We start from the raw sequence: 25900 nt of genomic DNA, 5'->3' as shown, positions 1-25900 counted from the left end.
ATGACCTATCATCGTATGTTGCAATGCTTAGACTCAGGTCTCTTAGAGTCAAATTCCAGAACAGACTATACATTTCTTCATGTTCTAATCACATCTTAAAAGGTAGCATTTCTAGCTACAAGCAACTATCGCGATACCTCTACCGATCGCTTTGATTCTCTTTTACTTCAATCTCCCGGCTTAACTCAGATTCTACATCAAACTTGGTTCTCTGAACCACATAACATACTCATTGTAGTCGGACTCAATTCAATATGACCACTAGGGTCGAAATAACAATCATCCTCTTAGTTATTACCGAAACGATTGTAACGACATATTTGAATAAAACAGAATCAACTACTAGCTTCTTGGTAACCTTGTGACTATCCTTGATCTAAGCATGAGTCTTGTGCTTTCGGTAGTATAGGCCTCTACTACCTTTCACGCCTACTCATACTCGTCCCAAGTATTGTCTCACAGTTCACCTAAGTCACCATACAAGAAAATCACATAACAACTTGACACATCAGATAACAAAACGAAGGTTTTATATTATTCCTTGAAACAATTACATAGGTGTTCAAGTTTAACCTATACTATGCCTCTAATAGGCTATACCACGTGGTACTATCTACACGACTACTTCATAGATCCTCATTCCTGATCCCTTTCATTGCCATCGGCTTCGTCAAGGATCCTATGGACCGCTCTTGCCTTCTCTTTCGGTGGAATGTTTGGTCTTGCCGCCTCTTTCTTCTTCGGGCAATCCTTAGCAACGTGCCCTTCTTCATGGCATTCATAACACACCCTTTTACTGGCGGTTCACTCGTTGGCGTAATGTCCGGTCTTCCCACACATGTAGCAAGTCACTTCCTCGCTACACTTCCCGAAGTGCTTCTTCTTGCACTTCTCGCACCATTTTGCTTAGTTTCCTCCTTCAGTAAACTCCTTTGAACTAGAATTGATCTTCTTATTGTTGGGCTTTGCAGACCCCTCGAATTTCCTCGTCTCTCCAACCTCAACCTTGTTGGCATCTCTTCCCTTAATCATATCCTCCCCAGACTTGGCAGCCCAGATAGCTGCCTCCAGAGTAGGTGCTTGTCGCACTGGCACTGCGTACTCCCATGGAAGTCGCTTTACGTACTTGTCCATTTTCGTCAGCTTACCCAGAACAAGACGCAAGGCGAAATCCATCTTCTCTGTGAAGTTGTTGGTGTACTCATCAATCGACATGCTTCCTTTCTTCAAGGTCATGAATTGGTTCTCTAGCTCGAGCAAGTTTTGGGCTGAGCAGTACTTGCATTTGAACTGCACCAAAAACTCTGCCCATGTCAGTTGCAGGGGATCAGAGTCTTCCTTAGGGTATTCCACCAGTGCACATCACCTCCTCGGAATTGTCGTACTGCAAAGGTGGTCTATAACTTGCCTCTGCAACCACACGTCATGAAAGCTAACTCCATCTCCGAGATCCAAACCATGACTCCGATCGGATCTTCCTTTCCAGTGAAAGTCAGAAAATCCTTGTACTTGCATCCATTCCTCTTGAATCCGTCATCCTGGTTGTTTTGTCGAACTATTGGTGGGTTGACTTGTCCAACGGTCCTACTGTAGTTCCTCTCCTCAGACTGCCCTTCGTTCAACTCGGGTTGTTTGATCGGTATGGTATCTTCCTCTCGATTTTGTTAGAGCAAACGCCTGATTTCCACCATTTGACGATCCAACATCATCTGGATCATTGCTTGCACTCCGGCCATCGTGATTGGCTCGGGAGCGGCTACCACAACCGGTATTTGTTCAATCATTGGAGGTTGGTTTCTGTTTCCATTTGCATTCCCGGCTCCACTGCAGGTTCTTGCCATTTTGATCTTTACACCAAATAGGGTGAATTTAGATCTTTATTCAAGATAGACGTTTAAATCATCCTTATCCCTCTAAAACGTTTACATGTTAGTTCTAATATCGTAGTCATACGTTTAGAATCCTAAACACATAAGGTTTCCAGATCCGGTCGGCAATGGACCAAAGACCCGAACAAATAACAGCATATCAGGCACAAAGCATTTAGCACATAAAAGCATTTTAGGCACAAATCCTAAAATAAGCTAGTGCTCACACCTCACAATCATCGCTTAGCATTCAAGTTTAAGTCTAGAAATCCTACAAATTCCTAGTTCGCTTAAACTAATGATCTGATACCAACTGTGACATCCCCATTTTCACGGCAATAAAAGACTGATTTTGTTTATGCTTGTTTGAAAATCAGAGTAACATTAAATAAAATAGTTGCGGAATTTGTCCCAAAACAAAAATATGATAAAGATTTATCAAAAGCATGTCCATAGAAATGTATTTTATTAAAAGATTTGGGATGCCATGTTTGATGCAGATCATAAGCACAAACATTACGACATAGGCCTTACTACATTATTTCGTATTTACAGGCCTATAATCCATTATCTCTCATCCAAACATCTATGCTCATGCGCCACTACCTGTAATGCAAGAAACTTAGTGGGTCAGGATTGGGAACCTGGTGAGCACATAGGGTTTTCAACCCACAATAAATAAGTTTTATTAACTTTATCAAACCAAACAAACCCGATTACCCGTTCCCGTTATCCTCACTTTACGTCCCTAAAACATCTAACACAAGGGACCTAGTCTATGGACTTTCATCAGGGTGACAACACATGCTTCGGGGATTCCTCAGCAATTCATGTCAAATAAGGCAACCATGTGGGGGATGGAGTACTGCTGGTAAACACACAGTTCAAATAAACACCTACAGGATGCGAGCCTACTAGCGTTCTACTAGACTGTCTAGAATAGTCTGTGGTCATCATCTATACTCCGCTAGATGACTGGATCATCAATAACATCTATAACGAGGCCTCTCATTATTCTATTTTGTCACACAGCAACTATTTTGTCCTACAACTTGGTTAAGATTATTTATTCTAAATAATCTTTTGTCGAAAAGTCGTTTTCGACCCCTATTATCTCTAAATTGACTAGCCCGGATCTGCGAGTGTTACAACAGGTATTACGGAAACATTTTGAGGAAAGACGTCACTACATCATGATTTCTACTTTTCACTTATTTGTACTTAACTTTTGAACAAACGATGTCTGTAAACAATATAAACTTGTATTCTCAGTGTATGAATGTTTGCGATGCTATGATTCATTTGTATTAAATTGCTATGATACTATACATGAAGTCACTCCATCCGCCTCCAAACGTTTATGTCGTTCTGTTTTAGGGGTGTGACATACCTGCTTAGCATAAGAATATCTTTATTGTATTTAAATTTTGTAGCTCGGTAAGCCGACTACAATCTCATAAAAGTCGACGTTCAACACTTCGACCCTGACTACCTACTGTGACATCCCCAATTTCACGGCTAGAAAAGACCGATTTGTTTATGCTTTGTTTTTAAAATCAGAGTAATCTTTTAAAGAAAACAGTTGCGGAATTTGCTCCCAAAACAAAATATGATAAGACTTTATCAAATCATTTCTTTAAAGAAATGTATTTTCATTATATAACAAAATATCGGGATGTCATGTTCAATACAAACCAAAAGCATAAACAGAACAAAATAGACCTTACAACAGATATTCATAACTACTGGCCTATAATCCAAAATCTCTCATCAAGTCCATCAACTTATACTCTTGTGCCATTACCTGTAATGCAAAGAAAACTGAGTGGTTCAGGCTTGGGAGCCTGGTGAGCATATAAGGTTTTCAACCCACAATAATATAATTATTATATTTAATTATCAAACAATCAATCCAATTACCCACCCCCATTATCTTTATTTCATAGAGATTTACCCTAAGAACCGATTACCCTTCTCCTATTCATTCCTAAGAATTGTCCTAAGGAATTGGCACAAAGTCTAGTGCTGCCATGGTTCTTAGATTACATTTGGTGAACACGCAGTTCAAAATAATTAATGAACACCTAGTTCAAGAACACCCATTGAACACACTCCGTTCAATAATCCCTAATGAACACCTAGTTCAAAAACACCTAATGAACACTTAGTTCAAAAACACCTAATGAACACTTAGTTCAAATATCCCTGGCGAACACATAGTTCAAAACATCTAGTGAACACTTAGTTCAAATATCCCTGGTGAACTCAATCAACTAAGGAACACAGAGTACGAAAGCTCTTAGTTCAAACCACGTAATAATAATGTATATCTCGATCCTGCAAAACCACTAATATTATTAACACATATAAATCATATTTCTAAAACAATCTATCCTATCCCGTCGATCCCCACATACTAGCCCTATACAATGATCTTACGAGATCTAGCCTAAGGAATCGATATGAACAACAATTGACGAAGTTGCTTCGGAAATTCCCTGGCAGCAAATGAGGATCAATAAAGACATCAAATGAGGGGAATGGAATAAGTTTCACCACGAACCTTCGTTCGTAAAAGAAAGAACCACAACACAGTTAAGTCAAGGGTAGTTATCTAGATAACAATGCCTAGGCGTGGTCCGACTATTATGAGGTATTATACCTCCAGACTCTACCTATCCCAGCATCGAACTTTGCCTAGCAGTGGCTTGAATACATGAGGTATTTCACCCCCAGACGCACCCTATCCAGCAATATAACACCAGACATACCTAGCAGTGGTCTATTATCGACACACTTTATTAGGCAGTCTATGAAGTTCCCTTAATTACTTCGTCAAAGAAAACGCTGACATATGAAGCTCGGTCGATCAGTTCATAAAAGAAACGTTGACTCCAAAGCTCTCTCAACATAAAAGTATGGGGTAATACTACTAGAGTACTCCCGTACGCTCCCGTAATCGACACACAAAATTGTCAAAAAGACTTTGTACATGATAGTACTTCTGGCACATTATAGTACTCTGGTATGTGAAAGACTCATACCCGAGAACATAATAGTACCCTGGCACAAGCAGCACCCAAGACACAAAGCTTTGAAAAGGTCTTCGTACATAAAATGTACTTCTATACATAGGACGTACTCCACCGCTCATCAATCTCACAACGCACGTACTCTTAATAAGAGACTACCTAATGTCCAAACTTAATTGAACTAAACATTCCATTTAAGTCTTAACCCATCACTAGGCAAACCTACAATGTTTATAATCAATTTTTGATACTATCTTCGTTTAGGCAACGCCAACTAGTGTATACTTAACATAAGATTTTAAGTAATAATATCATATATACACATCTTAACACATATTGAACCATATCTGATTCGCACGTTGTATATCATCAAATATATCTAACAAGTATTTCGGACAATAACAAATACTTCACATACATATGTATATTTCATACTTTAATCAATACTCGTATTAAAATCACGTTCCTAAAAGGGTCTATACACATGATACCTTATCGAATGAACACGTAGTTCAAGAATACATAATCCGTACTCCCAGATCTTAAATTTGCCTCATTACCTAATCCATATTCCCGGATCTAAAACTAACCTCTTGATCTGATCCCTACTCTCGAATCTAAAACTAACCTCTTGATCTGATCCATACTCTCGGATCTAAAACTAACCTCCTGATCTGATCCCATCCAGATCTAAAACTAACCTCATGATCTGATCCATACATCCAGATCTAAAACAAGTTTATCTCATGGTCCAACCCATCTTTTATCACCTACCAACAACCTCGTCTACCCATGTTCTACCCAACATATTTGTAGATACAAAATACATTTATAGTTTAACTCATTAAAACTTATATAATTCATCCATTCCGCAATCATCTTAAATAAACAACAATATATACACATATAGCACGTATTTCATAGCAAACACTTAATATTTATGTGTAAGGAGAAAGTGACCACACACTCACTTGATCAAAAGATGATCGGACAGCGCTACGGCTTATAGAAGTAATATTCTTCGGTAGATCTAGAAGATCTTCACAAAAACCGGGCTCCTCGCGGGCAGAGCTTCGGCTCGGGAATTTTACTTCTCGGGATCTTCGGGGCTTTGGGACTTGCTTCGGGGCTCGGGATTGATACCGGGGCTTCGGGATATTTCTTGCATGAAAAACGAGGTAAAACGGGAGAGAGAGGAGAGGAAATGAGCAAAGGAATAAGGCAGCCTCGCACCCTTTATATAGGGGCTGATTCTTCGAATTACGTTGGGCGTAATTAGAGTTACGTTGGGTGTAATGTGGATAAGGCCGGTGACTCCCCCACCTTTCGGATAATATCAAATTTATATTTAAATTAAATACTTTAATTATTTAATAAACTTCAAAATTCATATCTTCCTCATACGAGCTCCATTTTCGATGTTCCTTATACCCCGCGTAGGTGAGACTACGATCTACAACTTTCGTTTAGACTTCTTTGGCTAATTTTGACTTCATTTTTATTATATTAGTAAGCCGAGACAAGAAAACTCTGTTATAAATTTATAACTTCTTCATCCGACGTTCGTTTCCGTCTGTCTTTTTATCATAACTTCCTCATACGAAGTCAGATTTGGACGTTCTTTTTATGCACGCTCTCGGGTTAACGTATTCTACGCCTTTTGTTTAGATCACTAAGGCCAAATCCCGCTCTATCGTAAATTCATTATTTATGTCGCGCTGCGTTGTGCAGGTTCTGTCGCGAAACTTCGACAGGTCATAACTTCTTCATTATAACTCGGATTTCAACGTTCTTTATATGTACGGAATCCTTGTAAAATATACTACAACTTAGTTAAGATTATTCATTCTAAATAATCTTCAATCAAAAATTCATTTTTGACGCTTAACGTCTCTAAATTGACTAGTCCGGATTTACGAGCGTTACACCTGCTTAGCCTAAGAATACCTTTATTCTATTTAAATTGTGTAGCTCAGTCAGATGACTACAATCTCATAAAGGTCAAAGTTCACCACTTTGACCCCGGCTGCCCGCTTAGCCTAAGAATATATTTATTCTATTTAAATTTTGTAGCTCGGTCAGCCAACTACAATCTCATAAAGGTCTATGTTCAACACTTTGACCCCGACTACATGCCTAGCTTAAGAATATCTTTATTTTTTTCAAATTTTGTGACCCGATCAGCCAACTACAATCTCACAAAGGTCAAAGTTCAATATCCCGACCCACATTACTTGCTTAACAGAAAAAGAAGTCCTATTCTAACAATACCGCCTCACAAGATGATACCTATTTTCATTACAATTTTAAAATTCTAGAATAAAGATATAAGCCCAATTCAACGCACGAAAAACGAAGAAAGTGCCAACCAAAGGCTTACGACGACCCACAAAAAAAGGAGGCACACAAGGATCACGCATACGAAGAATGACAGTACGAAGGAAACTTTTAAGTTTAATACATAATAAATTGGAGTCACGCAGTCAAAGATTAGAAATATGTGTTGTAGTGCACATTGCTATACAACCCGGTTACATCAATTCGATCATCCCAAGTGTTAGGCACAAATAACAGAGCAAAAACAACTAAACAACTAAATAAAAAAATAAAGAAAAATAAAAAAAACATGTTCAAATTCGAAAAACCCATAGACCAACATTTCCGATTCAACAAATACCCACACCTATACCACTAGCCTCATACCACACACCATACCTTTCATGGCTCGCCGTTCCCACCATGACCACTTGTAGAACCAACGTTGCCACCAACGCATGCAACTGCTCAACACTTGTCAAAGGAAAGCCAAACTCAAACAAATAATATGTGCAAAACAATGCAGAAAATGCCTTCTCCATCTTCCACACATAGGTGGGATCATATAACAGAAGGTTGATCTCAAGCAGTCCCATATTAAACTCGGTGTTCATCATCTCGTAGCCAGCCCTCCTACCAAAATCAACACAAATTGTTTGCAGATCATAGTTGGCCTCAAAAAATGACGACTCAATGACAATTTTGTCAACCAATTTCGCAATTCCATGCAATAATACCCAAGTCACATCCCCATTCACTCTGCTCGGCTAGCCCCACAATACTTGCTTGGAAATCCATATTCCATAAGGTAGACTCATTCAAGTCACCCTTCAACTTCCGAATATTGTACTCTAACATACCTATCTTGTCTAACAACCTGGTCTTCTCCAACTCAAGAGATGTCACTGTTGCCTTTAACGTTGAAACTTCCTCGACAACATCATCATAACCAGCTAGTTTACTTTCCAAGACAACTTTCTCATTTTAGACAACGGCTAGTTTATCTCTCACCTTATCCACTTCACTCTGAGACATCGTTCCTACATTTGGCAAAACCTTTTCCAACTCAGCAACTTTTTCCACAAGCTTCACATGTTGATCACGAAACAATTGCACGTTATGAGTAACTCCTCCGGACAAAACCACAAACGGTTTAATCAGATCAAATATCTTCTTGAACTCATCAAATGGACAACGATTCTCTAAGTGCAACACCTCATTTTCATCAAGCCACTAAATGATCTCTTGGCCCAGAACCATATTTTCCACAAGCATAATCTTATACATATCACAAACATGCTCTCTACGACCTTGGCTAACACTTGAACAGGTCCCGGGAGAAGCAAATTTCTCAAAGAAAGACATGGCAAACTTTGGCTCCATCAAACTTTGATCCCGCCTATATTCCTAAGAAGTAACATAAATAGGGTCGACTGGATGTGAAGCATCGATCTCATGAGGCGGACTTTTCATATTCAATTGAGACACATATGACAATGGATTGTTAACACCAAGGCTGCTAGCGAAATCTTGAAAACCATTGGGTTCCAACGAACGGGACCTTTTGAGAACTCTGTTGGATTAGGTGTCTAAGCCCATAACTATTTTGGTATGTACTTGACCCGATTGTGAGCATGGTCCTTTTGGGTTGCCTTCACCAAAGCAACTGATAGGATGAATTAAGGATAAACAGGTTTAATTACGATTTATTAATATATTATGTGAATAATATATTAAAAAAGAAATCATATTGTTTAGTTAATATTAGTCAATAATTAATTAAGAATTAATTTTGTGGCTAAAAGAGATTAATTAAACTTGGGGGACTAATATTGTAATTATAAGATAATTGCATTATGGGCTATGGATTCTAATTGGAAAGAGGATTAAACGAAATCAATAGGAAGCCCATATGGATTTCGTCCAAGGGCTTTCTAAAGGGACTCCGTGATTTGCTTAAGGCCTAAGCAGAGAATTAGGGTTTTCCCTGAAAACCCTAGCAGCCCACACAAATATAAATGGACCCCTAGGGCACCAAAAACGTGGCTGAGCATTCCTTGTTCATCTTGTTGCTCATGGTGTTTGTGACTCCATTAGAGGAGCAACATTTGAGGCACTAAACTTTCAGAAGTCAAGATCAAGAGGAATTGAGATTGTTATTGCCACATAACAATCAAGGTAAGATCTAAATCCTATTCTTATGTTAATATCGATTATCACATGCTAGACCTAGGTTTATTGCTTTGGTATTCAATGTTGTATGTTTAATTAGAAAAACCTAGATCAAAGCAATTAGGGTTGCATGAACACCATAGGAATAATGTTATGCTCAAAACCCATTAGTGGTATCAGATCCTAGGTCGTTTTCTAGTTGAATAGATGCAAAAGTGAACTGCCAAAGGATCAAAAATTCGAATTTTTGCTATTTGTGCTGCCGACTCGGCGAGTCCAGGGTGCTGTTGACGGGATTTTCGATTTTTTTAGCAGATTTTGTTAAGGATAATTACCAAAACTCGTTTTTATTGCCTAAAATCGATTTTCAATGTTTGGAATGATTATCCTTATCAAAGTTAATGGATTTGGTTAAATATGGATAATATATGATTATTATTAGTCAAATATTTGACCTATAATATTGAAAAGTTTCAATTTACAGCCTTTAGGTTTTATAGTTTAAATTTGAACTTAAAAGTTTTTGTTTTTGAAATTGAATAGTTAAACCCTAATATTTTGAAAGGTTTCAAAATTTGTCCTCAAGTTTTGGAATTTAAAATTTAATTAAAAGGTATTAATTTTGAAATATTAAATTTTAGAACCCTAGTATTTTGAAAAGTTCAAATTACACCCTTATGGTTTTATTGATTTAATTAAGAGTTTAATTAAAGGGGATAATTAATAAATCTATGATTAAAAGGTTTAAGGTTAATCAAATTAAAAACATTCAATTTATTAAATTAAACCATCTAGTATTTTAAAAGTATAAAATACACCGTTATACTATATAGAATTAAAAGTTTAATATTATATATGTATGAGTAAATGCCAGTCTTACCGTTAGTAGGCCTCATTCACGAAGTTGGTCTATAAGGAGTGTTTAAGGAAGCGGCTTGTAAAATGATCGCCATTGGGTATCCACTCTTACCCACCGCACTGTTGGCTAGTGGAGGGTCGTTAGCCGAATGGGTAGGATATGACACAACCTTCCATTATAAGTAAAATGAAATACGAAGTAACTAAATATTTTATAAATTCCCAAAATAGTAGTTACTTCAGGAAAAATGTGGAGTTGGTGCTATTCCATGAAATTACACTTTATACCCTTGCTAAGACGTTAGTGGAGCATGTGTGGTTAACCGGCACACTAATTGGGCACTAAGCAAAGGTGGCAAATGGTGACTCGACGTTTGTCATAGATCGATGGAGCGTGTGTGGTTAACCGGCACATTGATTAGGTGATTGTATTGGGGGCATCATGTATATTTGCATGGTTATCCACAACTTGTTTGTGACCCTCGGCATCCCAGTCACAAACGAAGGGCACACTCGAGATTTAAACATGTCATTGAAAATTTCAATGAATCTCAAAAGATCTAGGAGTTTCAATTCATTTAAAACTTAATTTTCATTTTCGTTTTTCATAGTGGAAATTGGTAAATCGTCATATACCTACCTTCAAACGTTCTGCAATTTGGATTACGACATACCTCTTCCATATTGTAGGATATTGTGTTGGATCCTAGTCTTGATATTTAATTTGGGTGTTATATCAAGGATTCCAATCAACTAACTTGAATTTCTCCCATTTTGTAGATGTCAATGTCTAACAACTACGGTCTTCCTGAATCCGTTAGAAAAGATTTTCCACATGAAGATGATATTCCACGATTGGATTGTGGAAATGGAAATCATGCTTCACTTCCTCCATCTCCTCCAATAATTCTCCTTGACCCACATGTTCAAAGACTTGAAAAGTTCAAGGTCACTCAAGCCATATTGGCAAAAAGACACGAAGATGGAAAGTATGTATGTGCTTATGTCTTGGATATGAAGTTGCATATTGATAGATTGGGAATGTTGGGTGTCGATATCTCAAGGAAGTTAACTAGCTCTTCAGTCACTTCCCGAATCATATATTGAGTTCATTAGAGAGTACTATGTGATGGACCACAACGTAACCCTCATTAATTTGAATTATTTTCTTATTGTTGTTGAATCAACATTGATTTGGTGTAGTGGTCAAGCAAATTTGTCTGGTAAATCAATGTCCCATCCTTCTATGAGAAATGGCAACATTGGAAGTCCAGAAACGTTTTCTCTATGCAAGAGAAAGGATGATTCTGAGATAGTCTCGTGTACCATTCCAAAAGAATCCATATGTTTCCACTGCCAAAAGAGGGGGCATTGGTTACGAAGCTATCCTGACTACCTGAAAGATCTAAGAGATGGGAGAGTCATGGTGTATGACTCTGCTTCAGGTAAAATCCACTATCTAACTCTAGTAAGTTTTCTATTTTTTTGATTCTTAATACATGATGTGATAAGATTACATTTTGATGTTTTGTTGGATCGAAAAAAGGAGAGGAAGCTTAAAGGAAGAAGTGAGGACATTTTGATGTTTTGCTTAGGAATATGAAAATAGCATAGTTTTCATTTGAATTTGCATTGTAAGGACAAGTTTTTCCGCATCTTTTTATAAATAAAATAAATTTGGTTTTTTTCTTATTTATATCTCCTTACAATGTTATTTATGAAAATTGATGCTTGTGTGTTTCTACTGAAAGCAATATTAAGTGGATGTGATTCTTAGTTATGTTATTTATGGTAGTGTCATAATTTTTCTAAGTAAGGAAAGATTCCCATCGCCCAAGTTTCAGTTGGACAGAAGCTTGGAATCATATGATTTGAATCATGTGATGTATGGAAATCTTGGTACTTAGGAAATTAAGACTAATTCCTTGATCACACAAGTACGTGAGTCAAGTGAAGGACTAAAGGACTAGAACACAATGTTGTGTACTAGTCAATTCCACCACAAATAACAATAAGACTATTCGTCATAATTTACTAAAAGTCTAGTAAATGTGTTTATGCTTACAAGATTAAGTATAATTCTGAATCATTGAAAAGTTTCAAGGAATGGCAAAACGAATAAGAAGAATCACTTAGGCAGAAAGATAAAAGTTTCTCTAATCTAAGAAGAAGGGAGAGTACTTTTGCCCTTTATGAGTAAGGGGAATCGAAGGCCAGGGAAAGTTTATTGGCAACAGGGAACCCTTTCTCACCCAGTCCTACCTACCCTATGTATTCAAGGTATCATGCTTTATGATCATCTTGTTGATTATGAAACCATATCACAATTAATCCTCTAATGACATCTTAGTGCACTAGTATGGCTAAGAAGAGGAATCGGAAATTGTTGAAATGGTTAAATCAAAAGGATGAGTCATACTTCATTCCAAAATCAGGTCTTAGAGTCTTACTCTAAGATTGTGAATTGAGTGACACATCTTAAGAAGTTCTAACACACTCATCAAATGTGAAGTAGAAAATTGTTTTTTACTTACTCTTGCACATTTGAAATTGGTAAATTGTGATGTCTTGGATAAGACAAAGACCAACTAATACCAATTGTGTGTAGTGTTTGTCTTGATAAGAATCCGCACTAACGCTTGAATATTTGTTTGTCAAGAAATGTTTTCTCGACGAGAGAATCTTATATGTCAAGAGGTCAGTGGGAGTCTAAATGATCTTGAAAAGTTTCAAGAACAAATCAAGAGTAAATCTATTATTAAACACTAGCACACAACTTGAGGTTTGTAACCTATCGTGTTGACGTATTCTTGTTTTTGTGCCAATCCAGTTGAGTTAATTATGCATATGAGTTCTACAAGTTCTCAATAAATTGCATAAGGCAAGCACCTTGTTTAATGAAAGTACATTGATTGGTATAGGTGAGCTGCTAAATAACTTTGTAGCAATGGTGGGACCCTTGATGGCAAGAAATCAAGAATGAACAAGTTTTGTCCATAGGAGTTTGGATTTGTCATAAACATTATCTTACGATTATGCTTATGGCAAATTTACATGGATAGGAACACATACACTATAAAATCTAAGTGTCATAAGGTTTCTCTCCTTCATGAAAATGATTATGAGGAAACACTTTCACTAAGAGAGATTTTAAGAAGATAGCAATTATGTAGATTGCATTCTCAAATTCAATTATGATTATTGCATCCCTCTTCATAGTTCGAATTATGAGATTTGGCGATTAGTCTGAGCATTTTGGGACTTAGTAATATAGGTTCTGAATTAGTTTAGACACACATATGAGTTATCTAAGGAAAGGTGTATAAGTTTGAGATGCTCAGATAAAGGCTTATCAAAGCATATCGTATTAGGAAAATGAACTTTGGAAGTCAATAAGTATTGTTTTCTAAGAGGTTTAGCTAATTTCTAAATACGTGCCAAAGCTAGTGGGAGCATAAATGTTATGCTGGAATGGATATAATCATCATGTTAGTGGGAGCATGATTATTATTTTAAGTGTTGCAAGTTAGCAATATTAATTATAGAAAACAAAAGGTTTCACTTTGCAAAGTTGTAGGGGTTGAAAAGTTGTTTTGCTATAATTAAGAGAGAGAATGTTATACTTTGTTTCGAAATCTAAAAGCTTAGATCAAGAAATTTTAATCAAATTTAGTCAAGGATATATTAATTGCGTCCTCAAATTTCAATTATGATTACGACATCCCTCTTCATAGTTCGAATTTTAAGAATGTGGCAAATAGAAATGTTATGGCATATGGCTGATAAAGTATCATGCTTTTATGTAAGACATTATGAATCGTGTCCCATACGCTTCTGGTATAGGATCGATTGCATATGTTGTAATATTTGACCGTTCTAAAATTTTCCAAATGCTTAGGGCATTAAAAGGAAAAAAGGGCTAGAACCGGATTTGACTAAAATAATTAAACAACTGTCAAGGACAATCTAAGGTTCGCCAAAGATTGGTCGCTTGTGGATAGTTGGAAGTATACTAATGGATGGACCATATTAACGTTATTATGAATAAATAAGACTCTATTTAGAATGAGTTGTCATATGGAAAATATGGAAATGTTTCCATATTGGGAGTTGGACGTTAGAAACTTATGTCTAGATTAGAAATTTTTATGCAAGAAGGATGTTCAAAGGAATGTACTTTGAATATGAGACTTCACATCTATGGAAATGTCTTGTAACAATCTCCAATAGAGCATTTTGTAATTTCATTGGCCAAGTCTTGGTGACTTTTGTGTCGTGACATTATGAAAGGATCGTTGCATAAAATGTTAGAATCTAACATATTCTAGTAGTGGCGAGAATTTTGTATTCTTACACTAATGATTAGGAATTGTGAAATGAGCATCATTGGAAATGTGTTCAATTGATCTATTTCACAAAAAAAGAACCATAGGTAAACATAGTGTGCATGATTGTTGCATGGGACAATTGTTGTTATAATTCAAGTAGGAAGTTGATTACCCGAAACAACAAATAATGAGTACTCAATATGATGATTAAATAAAAGTGTTTTATTTATACTCAAAGGTCTGAGGCCATATAGTATTAGTATTATTCTTATGTTTCACTTTGCATGTTTTGACTTTCCAAATAATAAGATTATTCAAATGTTTCACAGTCGCTCATACTTTGGGAGCAGGTATGAAAGAAGATTGTCATGAATTGGTTTGTAGATTGTCTAAAGTGTATTAGACATAGCAAAGGTTTGCTGCAACGTTCACTACTAGAAAAACAGCCTTTTACGACGCGCAAAACACGACGCTCTTTGATTTATGTTACGCATTAGAGAGCGACATTAAAAAAGAGTCACTCTTCAAAAAATTTAAGAATTTAGGTCGCGCATTACTGAGTGCCCTTAAATTAGTGTCTCACGAAAAGAAATTAAAAAAACGGAGGGCGCTTTATTTTAAAGGCGCGTCCTCTATATTTTTCGCTTTATAATTTTAATGAAAACTCGCGTTTAGTAGAGGTGGGAAACGAAATCCCCAAAATTTTGAAAAGTCGTCTTCTACCTTCTTTCTATCTTTCAACTTCTCCCCTCTCGCTCCCTCCTTCTCTCTCCTCTCTGATCTGCTTCCCCGCCACTCCTGACCTCCTTATCAATCTCATCAAACATCGTGTCCCATCCTTAATACCTCGCGGGAATCTAAAATTTAGAAAACCTTGTACTCAAAAAGTCTAAGAAACTAGGGTTTTTTCATCCCTCAAAGAACGACCCACATCCTCCATAGATCGATCTCTATCGCTTCATTTCTCACAAGAAATCAAACACTTTACGTTCATAGGGCCACAATTGCAAGGATGCTCACTCACCTTTCTAGAGAATACCTTCGCATATATAACACGATCATCTTCACAAAAATGGTTGCCACCATTGCTTGAGCGGGCTCAAGCTACGATCGACAATCGGAGCTCAAAGCTTTCGACCAAACAAAAACCGGCATCAAAGGCCTCGTCGATGCCGGAATCCAATCGGAGCTAGGGCTTTTTGTGAAGAACTTGCCCCGCCTTTCTCTACTGCGTGTTCTCTCTTCTGCATCTCCACCCTCCAATGAAATCCAATCACCAGCGATCCTATAACAGTTCTTTCTCATGCTCGAACCCTAGATCTCACCTCGTACCTTGCTACATCTCTATAGCGACAGCCGCTAAACAAAAACTCCACCACCTCTAACGGTGGCTCGAACCCATTGATTATCTCAATTTCCTCCTCTGTTTGGGGGATGAAAACTAATTACGAATAAACAACTTCATTTTTTGATTCAATTGCTTGATTTTGTCAATTCGTATACGATTGCATCAGCAGCTGATCCAGTCTCGCACCAAAATCTATTTGAAGAAGATTAGAGACTGTTCAGCTACAATCACGAATGACACAACCTTCACTCTCCTCCGCCTTCTGTATACATGCTTCTTTGGTATCTACATGTGCGCTAAGGGACTGCATCACAAGTAACTCTGGTGACATGTATGTGAAATTCCCAATTCAATAAATGCTACCATACCTAGATCTCGAGTATTCTATTGACTTTTTCTTTAATTTGCAGAAGTTCTCCTGGATTGGCATTTTAATGTGTGGATAATACTCTTCTTGAAGATGATGAGCCTTTTAAAGCTCCTGTTTGTTTTCAACTTCTCGGGTAAATAAAGAAACATAAAGGCGTTGAAAGTATATCTTTGTGGCTGCCTCAGGCTCCCCCTAGATATTTATAAATGGTTTAGTGTTATCCTGTTGAACCTGTTGATGGTGTCTTAAGGTGGGTTATCTCTTTCTCTAGAATTTTTCAAATAGGTTTTAGTGATAAATTTCTGAAGGGATCCCTTTTCTCTTTCTTTCTCCTTGTTTAATGTATTCTTGTTTGGTTTCAATGTGCAGGTACTAAAATGATGTCAATGCTCCAAGTGCTGCATCTCAATTACTTTTGTTGTCACAATGACTTTTGCTTTCACTGGCTTGGTCTCAGGTGTAGCCCAAAATATCCTTGTCTGTACACGAAGAACTGCATCTTGGGGAGCACATATCTGCTCATCTGGGACCTACAATCCATTTCTTCAATGTAAGTTGATACTTGATATAATAAACTTAAAGTTTTTCAATTGAAATTCAAGCGCTTTCCTAACTACACTCACTTCCCCAGAAATATGTTTGTTATTCAAGACAAAAGAAAAAATTGTGAGTTTGATGGCAGGAAGCATGGGTTTTTAGATAAATCCTGATTCAAAAATAAGCTTACCTGAACTAATTCGTCAGAAGAAGATGCACATGCAGGAAGTTTATCCCTTGGAAGAATCCTTATTTGTTCCCTGCTTTCAGAAGCCATTTGCTTGATTACACCACTAGATTTTCCCAAAATGCAACCTACTTGAGTAGAAACTACAAGTAGCCTCACAACAAATGTTTTTTCATTCATCTTCGCTTCTTCCACCATTCTTTCAAACACACAAAATAGACCCTTTTGCACACAAGAACCCAAATATTTCCAAAACTCTTCCACTTTTAACCTTATTTTCTTGAGATACATTAACACCAGTACCCTTCTTTTCTGGTTCTCACCTTTATGTCACCTTTGTAAATGGTGTTGTGATTTGAATGATGTTTATTTTTCTATTTTTCTCCATTATGTCGTCTATTAATATATGATTTTGAAGATATCCTTTACTAAAAGGATACACAGTAAAAACATCAAAACTTTCAAACTGTTTTAAAAATGATCATTGTCCAGGCTGTCAACATGTGTGTTACTCGAAAAACTAATTTTCAGATTTCTAGAAGTGAACAAGACTGAGCCCTCAACCAATCAAACATATGGTTCACTTTTAAAAAATCTGACATTTATCAATACATTTGTTTCTGGTGTTTTAGTTCCTAAATCATACATATGGCCTGTGGACAATGACTTCTATTTACAACCATCTACCTCATTGATCTTGGATGCCGACAAAGAGGGTTTACAAGTATTTGGTTAAGATTTCATGAATGATGTGCAAGTTGCATATAATTACAGTTATGTCCCTGTAGAAGCGTATCTGAATTTTGTGGATAATGGTAGATTCTCTGTGGATGGTGTGCTTTCCGATAATCCAGTGACTCCATCAGCAGCTTTTAGTAAGTTTTGAACCCTTTAAATATCATGATATGATTCTGCATATATTGAAAAAGGTTGAATGCAAGAAATAACATTCTATTTCCATAAGTTAATATTTCTACAACCATGCAAGTTGTTTTTCTCATATTGGGAAAAAACATTCTCAGTCAGGTGTGTCATTTTATACACAATCATTTAACATTTATATATATTCATCATAAATCATAAATTAGATCCCTTGTTGCTTCAGGAAAAGGAAAGCCTTTAATTATCTCATTTGAAGGAGCAATTGGGGAGTTTCCAGGGTGTAACGATTCAACATACAGAGGCTTGTGCAAGCAGCAGTAAGCCTTTAATTATCTCATTTGATGTTTGAAAATTATATTGAGAAAATAATGGAAAGCATGGGAAATGGAAGGGTTGTCGATAGGGTATCTGCATTTGATCCATAACTTCACCCCCTGTACAAACACACCAAAGAAAATCAGATCTAACATGCTTATATTTGAATAAATTTAAACTTCCATTTTTGATATGTTGTTACATTTACAGGTCCTTCATTGAAGACTATGGACCTAACATTAAGATCTCCCCTGAGGGTCACAACTATATTGGATTAAATAATAGGCTTGTAACAGTGAATGGCACCCTACAACAACTGGTGCAAGCTATTAATCTGATTTTATTCAAATTATCAGAAGATCTCTACTATCTTCAGTCCATTGGCCCCCTATTTCCATATGTTGCTGGTATGCTTTTTTTTGTTACCGATTTCCCTCATACATAGAAGAGTCCAGCACGACTCATCACATGCATGACACAAGGAACTACTAGTCTTCTTAGTAATACAGTTTATGCCATAAGTGATGTTGCCACCCAAGTCAATTGAGCAGCACATAAGGTACATTTAATTCCTATTTTTATTTTTAAGTCCATGGTGTTAAATTAAACTAAGATGTTGCCCAGGGTATTGTTGCTTTTACAATGGACGACCCATCTGCATCAGCTTTTTATCTATTTATTTTTTCTATTATCATATCTTGTCACTTCTCAATGACATTATGTGTTTGTTATAGGATCAAGTTCCAGAGAATGATGTCAAAGGAATTTCTAAGGATAAACCACTGTATGATCTATTTGTTTCTTTACTTTAATGAGTAAAATTAAAGTTTTAAGGATATTCATATTCCCCTTCATTCTTGATTTATATATCTACATGGTATAATTATTTTTAATTCTTCCTTTTGCAAAAAGGTATGCTTTTGATCAGTAGAAGGCTTTGCTCTCCTTGAAGAAGAGTGGCAAAATTGATGAATTATTATTACAAGTAAAGCCAGCTGTCCATTTTTTTATTTTTTTATATTAAAATTTTAAATTTATAAGACTTAACAAGATTACCTCAATCATGCTTTTCAGGGTAAAGAGTACATCTTGTTGCTAAACTCAGATAATTTGGTTGAAGTTGTGGACCCAAGTATCCTTTTTAAGTTTATAATTGTTAGTTTCTTTTTGACTTAATGAACTTAATATATATATATATATATATATATATATATATATATATATATATAGCTTCTCAAATATTTTTATAAACATCATTTATCCTGGGAAAAAAGTTATAAATTAAACAATTAAATAATAACCAACTATATGATTTTGGGATCCTTATGATATGTACCAGAGATTCTAAATCAGCTTATCCAGAAGAACATTGAGTATTGCATGGAGGTAATTACTATAATTCCCTTTTCTTATATTTACTTTGAAAATGTTAATTCTTACCTTTTGTCTATGTAGGATCCACCAGGAGCAGGAAAAACACAAACAATTCTTGGGCTTCTTAGTGCCATATTACAAACCAGCTAAGTATATAAGTCTCTTAGTAACTTATGCAGGTAACAATATTGTTCATAGCTGGGCTGTTAATGTTCCTATTTGTTTTCATTTATGCAGGTAACAATCTTGTTGAAAGGACTTATGAATCAGATATTAATGGTAACAAGTTTAACACTCGAGTCCATACGATTAGATGTTAATGGTAACAAGTTTAACACATGTGTCTTTGTTATACATACAAATTAAATGCAATGGATTGTATTTTTTGTATATGGTATTTTATTTTATATTATGCAATGGATTGTATTTTTTGTATATGGTATTTTATTTCTATTATGAGAGATTAAATGCAAATTTAATTTATAAATTAATAAATATATAAATATATTTTTTTTTTAAAAATTAAAATTATGATACGCAAAAATGTGTGTCGTCTTCATTTATGACATGGCCTTTCTTGACTGGTGCTTCCTTGATACGCATTGCGTGTCATAAACACGCGCGTCGTAAGGCTACGACACGCAAATGCGTGTCGTCTTCCTTTATGACAGGGCCTTCCTTGATATGCATTGCGTGTCATAACCGCGCGTCGTAAATGCGCATCATAAATGCGCGTCGTAAATGCGCGTCATCTCTCTTTATGACATGGCCTTCCTTGACGCGCATTTGCGCGTCGTCTGAGCGTTTTACGACGCGCAATGAGCGTCGTAAAAGGCCTTTTTTCTAGTAGTGGTTCATGAGTGCTTATGAATATGATTTGATCATTGGATGAAACCCAAGCTCACTTGAATCACTTCATGGATTTTATCACGGGTGATTAGTGAGACGATAATATCTTATATTCTTGAAACCGAGATGTGTGAGTTGTATTCTGCAAGTTGGTTGCACATTGATAATATGTAAACGCACTAGTAACTTGGTGGTATAAAACATATTGTTGTGTGTGATTTGATGAGTGGGTACAAGTGATCATTGAGTCAAAGTTTATCCGTTCCTTTTACCCAAAATAGGATAAAAGCGATATATGTGGACCCCTCGATGATTTAGTGATGACACCCTAAGCGCTTGGCCAAGCCGGGGCTAAGTTGATGTGTTCAATTGTAGTCTGTTGTCAGTCATCATAAATCGGAAATCGGTAAACAACACATGAACATAGAGTATGATTAAAATCCATGTCTCATTTCATATGATATCTAGAATGGAGGAATATATGATCCCTTATCTAAAGGACACGTTTCTGATATGATCAGAGTTCGACAGCGGCTTTTGAAAGCTACAATTGTTGATCAAGTTCTATAGTCATATGCAAAATAGTTATTAGACTTATCCAAGTGGGAGATTGTTGGATTAGGTGTCTAAGCCCATAACTATTTTGGTATGTACTTGACCCGATTGTGAGCATGGTCCTTTTGGGTTGCCTTCACCATAGCAACTGATAAGATGAATTAAGGATAAAGAGGTTTAATTATGATTTATTAATATATTATGTGAATAATATATTAAAAGAGAAATCATATTGTTTGATTAATATTAGTCAAGAATTAATTAAGAATTAATTTTGTGGCTAAAAGAGATTAATTAAACTTTGGGGACTAATATTGTAATTATAAGATAATTGCATTATGGGCTATAGATTCCTATTGGAAAGAGGATTGGACAAAATCTATGGGAAGCCCATATGGATTTTGTCCAAGGGCTTTCTAAAGGGACTCCATGAGTTGCTTAAGGCCTAAGCAGAGAATTAGGGTTTTCCCTGAAAACCCTAGTAGCCCACACAAGTATAAATGGACCCCTAGGGCACCCAAAACGTGGTTGAGCATTCCTTGGAGTTTCTTGGACGTTTTGGTGCCTCCTCCCTCTCTCCTTGTTCATCTTGTTGCTCATGGTGTTTGTGACTCCATTAGAGGTACAACATTTAAGGCACTAAGCTTTCAGAAGTCAAGATCAAGAGGAATTGAGATTGTTATTGCTACATAACAATCAAGGTAAGATCTAAATCATATTCTTATGTTAATATCGACTATCACATGCTATATCTAGGGTTTATTGCTTTGGTATTCAATGTTGTATGTTTAATTAGAAAAACCTAGATCAAAGCAATTAGGGTTGCATGAACACCAAAGGAATAATGTTATGCTCAAAACCCATCAGACTCTACCACGACTACCCTCTCCACCTGATAGAACAACAACCAGAGCAGCAAAGGCAGCAGAACCCCTGACTCTCTTACATCAGATTAAGGGTTGTTTTCCACTTTCATCCTTACCATCACCATCAACATTAATCACAGGCCTAGTAGCAACAGGAGAAGTATGATCATCGTTTGTGCCATCATAAGAATCATGAACACTGATCGAAGACTTGGAACTTTCCTCCTCATCATTATGAGATTTACTATCAATACATCGTGCATTAAGCATTTGGTTCAATACATATAAAAAAGCAAGAATACAAAAACATCTTATGGAGACAAACCTACACCACGATTGAATAACATCGGAACAACGCCAATACACAACCAATATGGACTCATACCAACTTGACCCAACATAAACTCAGAGAATTTCTTCATCATCACATTCAAACAAGATATCTTGTCCATATCAAGCTTAAATCACAAGCTCTAGTGGGTTTTTTGTCATCAATCGTCCTAGGAAGGTGAAAATCATTTCAATAACGGAAGCATGAAGCTTCAACCAGATTAATTTGTTCTTCCAATTTTTTTATAGAATCCAGAAGACACTCGATAAAACTGTTACCCCTTAACTGGAAATAGTACCAAGCCCCATTATTGCAATTGCGGAAGAAGTACTGGAACAACAAAGTAGTAGGAACAACCAAGGAGGCATGACAGAGGAGTTCAAAGCAGATAATTTTTGAAATCACCATCATCCTCTTCGACAGGATGATACTTGACAGTAACTTGGTTGAGTTGCTCATGGCTGACGATCGAATGAAAAACATGCATCATCGAATAAGACATTCTTTTGCAATATGTACGAGGATTCAGGAAGAAGAAATGGTGAAGGGAATATGGAAGATCAAGAGAGAATAATAAAAGGACGTAACTGAAAAGAATTTATGAAACAGAAAGCGAGAAGCCAACGACTACTAACAGGGGTTCAAGTACATATAAGCCTACGACCAGTCATGGACGCGTGGGCAAACAAAGAGCCGTTAATTGGGCCGAGTAATAAGCAAAGAAAAAATAACCAACTTAAGCCCAATTATTATACATCATCAACACTTTATAACAATTAGGTTGGGGGCTTAATGGGGTAGGGGTGTCAGTCCACACAAAACCAGGCCGGTCGAACAACCCGGCCTGCCAGCCCAAGACACAAGTGTGTACCTAAATGTCAAGCACTAGAGCAAGAATCACCCTATTATCGTACACAACCTAGAAAGCATCTCCAGAAAACATGGAAAAAGCAAGACTACTTTTGTAACATCCCCCGTTGGCACGTATCACAATATTGTCCGTTTTGGGCTCCCGACACGAAAACTTCCCAGGGGGTCACCCATCCCTGAATTGCTCTCGCCCGGGCACACTTAACTGCAGAGTTCTTATGGGATTTGATGCCCTCACGGCTTTAAAAGGTATTGTCATAAAGATGGTATCCACACCCCTTTTAAGGAATGCTTAGTTCTCCTTCCCAACCGATGTGGGATCAGGTGAAGCTAAGGGGTGTGGATACCTTCCTTGTCACAAAGCGTTTAAAGTCCTGAGGGCAGTAGATCCCATAAGAACTCTACAATTAAGCATGCTCGAGCGAGAGCAATCCAGGGATGGGTGACCCCCTAGGAAGTTTTCGTGTCGGAAGCCCAAAGCAGACGATATTATGATACGTGCCATATGGGGATGTTACAAATAGTATCAGAGCTAGGTTATGGGCTGATGTGTTCGACGAGGAAGTTGAAACCTATAATGGGTGGTGAAGGTGCGGCAGGTTAGCTGCACCTAATCCCACATCGGCTGGGAAGGAGAACCAAGAATTCCTTGAAAGGGTGTGGATACCTTCTTTACGACAACACTTTTTAAAGTCATGAGGGTAGCAGATCCCATAAGAAATTTGCAGTTAAGCATGCTCGGGCAAGAGTAATTCAGGGATGGGTGATCCCCTGGAATGTTTTTGTGCCGAGAGCCCAAAGCGGACAATATTGTGATACGTGCCAGAGGGGGATGTTACAGTTTTAATAGAAAAGAAGGCTCACCATCGCCACCTAAAGATTAATGCAAAACCCAAAAGAAGAAGCTAAGAACTGGTCCAAACCGCTACTATAAAAACGAGTCTTCACTGAAAGGTAAGGGAGGCAATCATCTAGCAACTTACATACATTTAAAGCACCAAATATAACTCCTAACTTAGGCATCGGAGAGCAATACTAGGGTTCCGCCCTCGGTATGGCTTTCTAACCTATATTTGTCTCATACCATGTAGCGTGCTACTTGGACTACTCATTGGAAGCAACTCTAAGAGGGACCACCACAAGCATCCGGGTCGCCACGTAGCAACATTGAAAACCATTAGACGCTGATGATTTGTTCTTTTTCATCGTTTCCGGTCTTTGTGGATGGTGGAGCTCGACTAAGATGTTTAGGTTGATTTTTCCGATAATGACCGTTGTTGTTGTGTTGCTTGTTGGTTTTCCTTTTTTTCCATCTAATATGTGAACGTGGTGCTCGACTAGAAGAGTATGGTGTGGGGGATTGATGGGTGAGAAAGGAGGAGCGGTGAAGCAGGGTTTTTAAAAAGATAATGGTGGTGGATTGTGTTATTAGAGAGAGAGAGAGAGAGTGTGTGTGTGTGTGTGTGTGTCTGTGTGTGTCTGTGTGTGTGTGTGAGGGAGATGGAGGTGTAACCTCTTTTCTTTTTAATTAACTATAAATATAAAAAAATTAGAAAAAAATATATGGGGTAGAATAGTCTTTTCAATGGTGGCAATTCGAGACACTAATACGCAAATCTATGAGTGACACGACACGACACGAATTCATCTATAAAATTGACATAAAGCTTATTTTCTTTATGTATTTGTATCGTGTCAAATTTGTGGTTGACATGTTTTCATGACACGAATACACGAATTGGTAGATCTAAGTCTTTTCAAATTGATAGGGCCACAACTAGGGATGAGCATATGGACCGGGGAACCGGCCAGAACCGGTATCGGAACCCGATGGAACCGGTTGGGTCGGGTCGGGACCGGGACGATATTCTTGTGGATTTTCGGAACGAGAACCAGTAGAACCGGCAAAAACCGGAACCGTATGTTGCTATTTCTCGAGGACCGGTTCCAACATTGAAGACACGGCAATAACCAGTAGAACCGACGGTTCGGTTCAGTTCCTATTTTCCACCAAGTTCGGTTCCCGGGCCGGTTCCAGCCGGATCGGTTCATTTGCTCGTCCCTAGCCACAACCACATCATATTTCTAAAATTAGACCACTGATGCGTCATCAAAAGTTTTTGAACCAAAACCATATATTTTCACAACACATGGACTATTTTTATAATTTTGTCTTTTTCCTAATATTTTCTAAATGACATTTGATGCCGTTCAAACATTTATTAAGAATTTAATTTTAATTTTTCTTTAAATAAAAATGTTATTGAATAAGTTGTATATATTTTTCTTATTGGGTGTTTAGTTAAAAATTAAACATTTTTAAGAATAATTTCAATTCTAATCTTTTATATTGTAAACTTAGGTTGGCATACCCTTCGACATTTATCCAATTAACCATATTATCTAAACTCCTATCACATAATAACAAAAGAATCAATGTTTTGATTACAGTTTTCGTTAATTCTTATTTTTAAAATATAAATTCTAACATAAAATTATGAAAATCAGGTTTTTTTTTTCAGTCGCTTATAAATTTTCGTACTCATTAAGATTTTCAATAATCTAATATCAGACATAAATTATTTCGAAAATCCTTTTTCAGTAAATGTTTAACTCTATTATGATTTCAAACTATTTTTCAAACATGCTAAAAGATTTCAAAACGTTTTGTTTTTAGTCCATTTAAAGATGCACTTTTTGTGATATTAATGTGAATTTTTTCTTTTTTTTATTGTAAATTGTTTCTATTTAAAATATAGGACAAATTACACGAATGGTCCATATGGTTTGGTGTTTGGTACGCGCCTAGTCCCTAACTCCATTTTTTAACCCTGTCAATCCT

This window comes from Lactuca serriola, chromosome 4 (genome assembly GCF_051521515.1).
Source record: "Lactuca serriola cultivar US96UC23 chromosome 4, Lser_US96UC23_V15, whole genome shotgun sequence".
In the NCBI taxonomy this organism is placed as follows: Eukaryota; Viridiplantae; Streptophyta; class Magnoliopsida; order Asterales; family Asteraceae; genus Lactuca; species Lactuca serriola.
This window is presented reverse-complemented; position numbering follows the sequence as displayed.